This window comes from Cebus imitator, unplaced genomic scaffold (assembly GCF_001604975.1).
Source record: "Cebus imitator isolate Cc_AM_T3 unplaced genomic scaffold, Cebus_imitator-1.0 Scaffold781, whole genome shotgun sequence".
In the NCBI taxonomy this organism is placed as follows: Eukaryota; Metazoa; Chordata; class Mammalia; order Primates; family Cebidae; genus Cebus; species Cebus imitator.
The window spans coordinates 369,008-377,903 of NW_016108096.1; the positions used below are offsets into that span (position 1 = coordinate 369,008).

Here is an 8,896-nt window from a genome sequence, read left to right on the forward strand (position 1 = left end):
AGAAAGATAAAGCAGAAGCAGCAGAGGTCTGCCCTGATTAAAAACTTTGCTAGCCTGGATACAAGTCAGCTGTTGTTAACAAATTAAAACCATTTGGCTTTGTAGTTATAACAAGTAAGTTCAGTTCCCACAGCCTAATCAATTCTGCCTTGACAACAAGCTGATATCAAATAATAGAAAGATTTTTTTAGAAACAGATTACAGGGCCGTATGTAGTGGCTCATGCCTGTAATCCCAGCACTCTGGGAGGCCAAGGCAGCAAGATCACCTGAGGTCAGGAGTTCGAGACCAGCCTGGCCAAGGTGGAGAAACTCCATCTCTATTAAAAATACAAAAATTAGGTGGGTGTGGTAGCACGCACCTGTAATCCCAGCCACTTGGGAGGCTGAGGCACAAGAATTCCATAGCCTGATCAATCCTGCCTTGACTATAAATTGATAACAAATAATAGAAAAGTTTTGTTAGAAACAGATTACAGGGCCAGGCGCAGTGGCTCATGCCTGTAATTCCAGCACTTTGGCAGGCTGAAGCTGGCAGATCACCTGAGGTCAGGAGTTTGAGGCTAGGTTGGCCAACATGGAGAACCCTGTCTCTACTAAAAATACAAAAATTAGGTGGGTGTAGTGGCACACACCTGTAATCCCAGCTCCTGAGATTACTTGGGAGGCTACTTGGGAGGTTGAGGCATGAGAATGGCTTGAACCCTGGAGGCAAAGGTTGCAATGAGCCAATATTGCACCACTGTTCTCCCTCTCTCTCCAGAGGCAGACTCTGTCTCAAAAAGTTGTGTATCATTCAGCTACGATCTTAAAGTTCTGTGTTAGTGGTTCCTAACCACTTTTCTTGCCACTGTGTGCAAGCAACAATAGCCATGAGCTCAGCACATTCACTGGGCACTCCTTGCATTCAGGATGTTAAGAAAAAATATGGGAACACAAGTGAAGGAGGGTGACAATATTTATTTTTTAATAGCTATTTTATTTTTTAAAATAGCTATCAAGTCACTGTAATTCTGTGGTTCTCAATTGGGGTGATTCCTCACCAACTGCAACCCTACCCTCAGGTACATTTGGCAATGTCCAGAGATACTTTTGATTGTCAGACCAAAAACAGTCTCCAGGTGGGAGACTATTGGCATCTAGTGGGTAGAGGACAGGGATGATATTAAACATCACATAATGCACAGAAAAAGTCCTTTACTCCACTTCCTGCCCTAAAACAAATAATTATCTAGCCCAAAATGTCAATAGTGCTGAAATTGAGAAACCATGCTTTAACTAACAAAAAATTCACGGTGCTTCTGGTCATGACGGCATAATGGAGAACAAATTTATCCTCCTAACTAAACTAAGTATTAAAAAAAAATTTACAATCTTAAACGCTGCATGTTGGGCAACCCAGGAGAGTGATTCCTAAGAAATGGGAAACAAGGTGAGCCTTACAGTCATCCCAGGTTACTGCCAGGAGAAGCTCTATAGCCCATGGCACCAGGAACAGGAACTCAGGAAAAGTCCAGTGGTCTCCCTGAGTTAAGAAGATGGAGCTGACAGTTAAGCAGGGCCATAGTAACTAGAGTTTGTAGGAAAGAGTGCTGGAGAGAAGAGAGTTGCACAGCAAGAGACTCTCAAGATCTGCAAAAGGCCTTCAACAAGAATTCAGCTGACTACCCATCAGCTCATGCATATGTAGAAAGGGAAAGGAGGAATCTAAAGGATTTGAGAAGACAGTGCCCCAAACTCACACAGCCTAGAATAGCACTGCTTCTCAGCAGCAAGAATATAAAATCTCGGTCAGGCATGGTGGCTCACGCCTGTAATCCCAGACTCTGGGAGGCCGAGGCGGGTGGATCACTTGAGGTCAGGAGTTCAAAACCAGCCTGTCCAACATAGCGAAACCTCATCTCTACTAAAAATACAAAATTAGCTGGGCATGGTGGTGCATGCCTATAATACCAGCTACTTGGGAGGCTGAGGCAGGAGAATCGCTTGAAACTGGGAGGCAGAGGTTGTAGTGAGCCAAGATTGTGCCACTGCACTCCAGCCTGGGCAACAAGAGCAAAATTCCATTTCAAAAAAAAAAATGAATATAAAATATCATAATTCACAGGTTATCAGTTAGAGTATTAAGAAGGATGCTGTTCCAGAAATGGAAGATGCATCCTGGACTAAACATTGCTTGGTCTCACCTAACAAAACTTGAAAGCAAAGCTTGAAAGGATCAAATTGTTACCAAGTAACTTAACTGTGTCTCAGAACAAGCATTTTTATGAAGAAAACTATACCAAGGGACATCATAATCAAATGGCTCAAAAATAATGTTAAAGAGAAAAACCTTTAAAGCAGCTAGAGGAAAAAAAGGACAATATTTATAGAGGAACAAATGAAAATGAGAGCACATTTCTCACTGGAAAAACAAATGCGAGCTAGAAGAAAGTGGAGCAATATCTTCAAAGTACTAAAAGAAAAATATCTTCAAAATGGGGGTAAAATAAAGACATTTCATATATTAAGAAGCGAAACAAGTCTTTACTATTGTGAACAGTGCTGCAATAAACATACGTGTGCATGTGTCTTTATAAGAGAATGATTTATAATCCTTTGGATGTATATACCCAGTAATGGGATTGCTGGGTCAAATGGTATTTCTAGTTCTAGATCTTTGAGGAATCGCCACACTGTCTTCCAAAATGGTTGAACTAATTTACACTCCCACCAATAGCGTAAAAGCTTTCCCTTTTCTCTACATCCTCTCCAGCATCTATTGTCTCCTGATTTTTTAATGACTGCCATTCTAAATGGCATGAGATGGTATTACAATGTGGTTTTGATTCACATTTCTCTAATGACCAGTGATGATTGAGCTTTTTTTCATGTTTGTTGGCTGCATAAATGTATCCTATATATCTATGTAACAAACCTGCATGTTCTACACATGTACCCCAGAACTTAAAGTATAATAAATAAATAAATAAATGAAAGCTTCCCCCCAAAAGAAGACAAACAAATTAATTACCAGCAGATCTGCACTACAAGAAAAGTCAAAGGGGGTTCTTCAAGAAGTAAAAATATGTGCACTAGACTATGAAAGGCACTGGAAATGGTAACTACATGAACATGTATATAACATTTTTCTTTCATTTTTAATTTCTTTAAAAGATATTGACTCAGGCAATAATCATAATAGCAATGTATTGTGGGATTTACAACATATATAGAAGTAAAATATATGACAAGAATAGTGCAAAAGCCAAGAGAGGAGAAATAGAAGTTTACTATTGTAAAGTTCACATATTATACATAAAGTTGTATAATAAATTTAAACTGTATACTTTAAATTCTAAAGCAGTCACAAAGATAATAAAACAATTGGACTGAAATAAAAAAATTCCATTTATTCTAGCAACAAAAATGAAATACCTAGAAATAAATCTGACAAAAGATGTGCAAGATCTGTTCACTGAAAACTACAAACATCCCAGAGAGAAATTAAAGACTATCTTAAGAAATGAATTGATATTGTATTGAAGACTCAGTATTAAGAAGTCAGTTTTCCGGAACTTTCCAAGGACTGACCTATAGATTAACCTATATTTTTTCCCATAAAATCCCCAGCAAGGAATGTCAAGATGTTTTAAAAATTTACATTGTACCCCATAAATATAAACCATCATTATTTGTCAATTAAAAATGAATAAATTTATTTTTTAAATTCATAGAGAAATACAAAGGACATAGAATAGCCAAATATCTTTGAATAAAAGAAACCAATTTGGAAGACTTGGATTATTTGACTGTAAGATTTACAAATCTATAGTAATCAAGACAGTGTGGTAATAATATCAAGACAGATAAACTTATCAAAGGAAAGGAAAGGATAGCTCAGAAATAAACTCGTGTAGTTAATTTGATTTTCACAAATGTGCAAGAGCAATTCAGGGCACAATGCTCTTTTCAACTGTTTGTTTTAGAACAACTGGACATCAATATGCCATCAATAAATACTAATGGATACCTCTCACCATATACCAAAATTAACTCAAAAGCTTGTAAAATGTAAAAGCTAAAATTGTAAAATTTCTAGAAGAACACATAGAAGAAAATGTTTGCAATCCTGGGTTAGGCAAAGATCCATTAGTTATAACATCAAAAGCACATTTATGAAAAAAATTGATAAAATGAACTTCATCAAAATAAGAATTTCTTTTGTTTTTCTGAAAGACACTATTAATAGATGTGAAAAGACAAGCCATAGATTAGGAGAAAATACTTGCAAATCATGTAACTGACAAACATCATGTATCCAGAACACAAAGGCAAACTTCATTTTATTGTGCTTTGCAGATGTGTTTTTCATAAATTGAAAGTTTGTGGCAACCCTATGTCAAGCAAGTGTATGGTGCCACTTTTTTAACAACACATGCTCATTTCATGACTCTGTGTCACATTATGGTAATTCTCACGGTATTTCCAACTTTTGCATTATTAGTACATCTATTATGGTCATCTGTAAAAGTGATCTTTGATGTTATTATTGTAATTGTTTTGGGGTGCCACAAACTGCACCCATATAAGATGGCAAACTTAAATGTTATATGTGTTCTGACTGTTCCCCATCTCTCTCCCTTTTCTTGGGCCTCCCTATTTCCTGAGACACGACAATATTAAAGTTAGATTAACTAATACCCTGAAATGGTCTCTAAGTGTTCAAATGAATAGAAGAATACCATCCCTCTCATTTTAAACTAAAAGCTACAAATCATCATGATTAGTGAGCAAGGCATGTCAAAAGCTGAGGCAGACTGAAAGCTAGGCCTTTTGCTCCAAGCAGCCAAGTTGTTAATGCAAAGGATAAGTTGTTGAAGTAAATTAAAATTACTATTCCAGTGAACACACAAATAATAAGAAAGCAAAACAGCCTTATTGCTGATATAAAGAAACTTCGAGTGGTCTGGATAGATCAAGCCAGCCACAATATTCCCTTAAACCAAAGCCTAATCCAGAGCAAGGCCCTACCTTTCTTAGATTCTATGAAGGCTGAAAGAGGTGAAGATGCTTCCGAAAGGTGTGAAGCTAGCAGAGGTCAGTTCATGAGGGTTAAGGAAAAGAATCCAGCTCTATTACATAAAAGTGCAAGGTAAAACAGCAAGGGTTGATGCAGAAATGGCAGCAAGGTATCCAAAAGATCCAGGTAAGATCATGACTGAAGGTAGCTATGCTAAACAACAGATTTTTTTGTGTAGGCAAAATAATCTTCTATTAGAAGATGCCATCCAGGACTTTCACAGTTAGAAAGAAGTTAATGCTTGGCTTCAAAGTACAGGCTCTCTTATTAGTAGTTAATACAGCTGGTGACTTTAAGTTGAAGCCAATGTTTATTAATCATTTTGAAAATCCCAGCACCCTTAAGAATTATGCTATGTCAACCCTGTCTGTACTCTATAAATAAAGAACAAGCTCACATGAAGGTGCATCTGTTTACAACATAGGTTACTAAATATTTTAAGTGCACTGTTGAGGCCCAATGCTAGAAAAAAGATTGTGTTTGAAATATTATTACTCACTGACACTGAATCTAGTTGCTCAAGAGCTCTGCTAGAGGTGTACAAGGAGATTAATGTTTTCATGCCTACTAACCCAACATCCATTCTGCAACCCATAGATTAAGGAGTAATTTCAACTTTCAAGTCTTATTATTTAAGAAATAAATTTTGTAAGGCTATAGCTTCCATAGTGATTCCTATGAGCCATCTGGGCAAAGTAAACTGAAAAACTTCTAGAAAGGATTCACCATTCCATATGCCATTAAGAACATTTGTGATTCATGGGAGGTGGTAAAAATACCAAGATTTACAGGAGTTTGGAGGAAGGAGGAATCCACCTCAAGGATAACTTTAAGGGATTGAAGACTTTAGTAGAGCAAGTAACTGCAGATGTCATGGAAATAGCAAAAGAATCAGAATTAAAAGGGCAGCCTGAAGATGTGACTGAATTGCTGCAATCTTACAATAAAACTTGAACAGATAAGAAGTTGTCCCTTTGGGTGAGCAAAGGCAGTGATTTTTGAGATGGAATCTACTGTTGGTGAAGATGCTATGAACATTGTTGAAATGACAATAAAGTATTTAGGATATTACATAATCTTAGTTCATAAGGCAGAGGTAAGGTTTTAGAGGATTGATCCCAATTTTCAAAGAAGTTCTACTTTGGGCAAAATGATATCAAGCATCATCACATGCTACAGAAAAATCTTTTGTGAAAGGAAGAATCAGTCACTGAAGCAAACTTCATCCTTGTCCTAAGAAATTGCCACAGCCACCCCAACCTTCAACAACCTTCAACCTGATCAGTGAGCAGCCATCAACATTGAGGCAAGGCCCTCCACCAGAAAAAATATTATAATCATTGAAGCCTTAGATGATTGCTAGTATTTTTAGCCATAAAATATTTTAAAATTATGTATTAATACTTCCAAGACGTGATGCTAGTACATGCTTAATAGACTACTGTATAGTGTAAACATAATTTTTTTTTTTTTTTTTAGATGGAGTCTTGACTTGTCGCCTAGACTGGAATGCAATGGCGCAATCTCGGCTCACTGCAACCTCTGCCTCCTGGGTTAAAATGATTCTCCTGCCTCAGCCTCCCAAGTAGCTGGGATTACAGGCACCTGCCATCATGCCCAGCTAATTTTTGTACTTTTAGTAGAGATGGGGTTTCACCATGTTGACCAGGCTGGTCTCGAAGTCCTGACATCCTAATCCACCCACCTTGGCCTCCCAAAGTGCTGGGATTACAGGTGTGAGCCACCAAGCCCAGCATATTTTTTTTTTGGACACAGGGTTTCACTCTGTCACCCAGGCTGGAGTGCAGTGGCACTATTTTCACTGCAACTTCCACCTCTCCAGTTGAAACAATTCTCTTACTTCAGCCACCCAAGTGCTGGGACTACAAGTGTGTACTACCATGCCCAGCTAATTTTGTATTTTTTGTAGATATAGGGTATCACCATGTTGCCCAGTCTGGTCTCGAATTCCTGAACTGAAGAACTCCTCCCACCTCGACCTCCCAAAATGTTGGGATTATAGGCTTGAGCCAGTGCATCAGCCAAACATAACTTTTATACACACTGGGAAATCAATGAATTTGTGTGACACAGTTTATTGAGCTATTCATTTTATTACAGTGGTCTGAAACTGAACCCACAATATCTCTGAGGCATGCCTGTATAAAGACCTCTCAAACCCAATAATAAGAAAATAACCCAATTACAAATTAGGTAAGGTATGTGCAGAGACACATAACCAAAGAATATATATAGATAGCAATAAAGCATATAAAAACAGCATTCTTCTATATGAGCAATAGTCAACTAGAAAATGTAATAAAAATATAAGATGCAATAGCAACAAAAGCATGAAAGCTTTAGAAATTAGCTTAATCAAGAATAAAAAGAGCTCTATGGGAAAGGATTGAAATGTAAAGGACTTAGAAGATTTGAATAAATGAAGGGATATTTCTTAGTCATAGCTGGAACAACTGAACAATACATAGGTAACATAATGAAGCCCACTTACACAGTATGCAGCAATCAGAAAAATGAGATTAGATGTGTACATAAAAACATGGACAATGTTTAAAAGCACAGGGATGAATGAAAACATTAATACTGAATAAGATAAAGAACATAAAACCATTTATGAGATTGACACTGAATGCACATATACAAATGCAAATTTGCAAAATGAAAAACACAGGAAATTCACATTAAATGATGCAGAATTGTAGCTTATAGGGGAAGGGACAGAGACTGGCCCATGGAGAGGAAAGAAACAAATGTATAAAAACTTGGTTTTGCATATCAAGAATCAAAACCAGGAAGGAAACCATCAGCCCGATGGAAGAAAACGGTTTTGGGAAGAGATTTGACTTGAGTTAATGTTGTGATGCGGGTGAGCAATGAACAGAGCTCCAGAGGGAAAAAGCTCTCCCCAGGGCTGAGAGGGTCTTATGCTTTGATGTCCAGTGCAGGCGCAGATCAGGGATAAATATCCAATCTCGCACTTGAGTAGGAAAGAAGCAATGGATAAAAGCTGTGTTGTGAGAGAAACACCTGAGTGAGCACCCTGCGCAGAGCTGGGAAATACCCACAAAGTTACTATATACCATTGTGCCAAGAACCTGATGAACATGACGTAAGGGATTCCTAGGTATCTGGAGTTGATCCAAGAAGAGCATGGACAACATGGACTTCACTGCCTGGTGCCCTGGCAGGTCCATGGTGATGGGCAGTGCAGACCAGCACATAATTAATGAAACCAATGACAGAAGTCATGCCTGAGGCCATGTGAACAGAAAACAGTCTTAGACTAGATGCTACATTCAATGATATAATAGTTTTATGTAATCCCTCTGAAACTTAATTTACTATGGATCACACGGAAGAAGAGTGGGAAGAGTCTTGAATCAATCAAATTTAAATCTGTGACTCCGTTGTTTTGAATTGATGAGCTTAAGTTTTTTGGCAACACTGGAAATTAAAATGTAAGATATATTCAATTGTAGAGAAATAAAGTTACACTTCTGTACATCTTAGCTCTGATGAAAAATTTTTATCTGGGCGTGGTGGCTCACGCCTGTTACCCCAGCACATTGGGAGGCCAAGATGTGTGGACCACAAGGTCAGGAGTTCAAGACCAGCCTGGCCACAATGATGAAACCCTGTCTCTACTAAAAATACAAAAATTAGCCAGGTACCATGGCACACACTTGTAATCCCAGCTGCTTGAGAGGCTGAAGCAGGAGAATTGCTTGAACCCAGGAGGTGGAGTTTTCATTCAGCTGAGATTGCACCACTGCATCCCACCCCGGGCAACAGAGCAAAACCCTATCTAAAAAAA

The 8,896-nt window shown here is 38.0% G+C and overlaps 1 protein-coding gene across 3 annotated transcripts in view; it reads right to left on the reverse strand.

Moving 5' to 3' along the window:
* The window catches only part of LOC108297228 (calcium-dependent secretion activator 2), a 212,998-nt gene that overhangs the window by 179,515 nt on the left and 24,587 nt on the right, over positions 1-8,896 (reverse strand). The window lies entirely within an intron of this gene.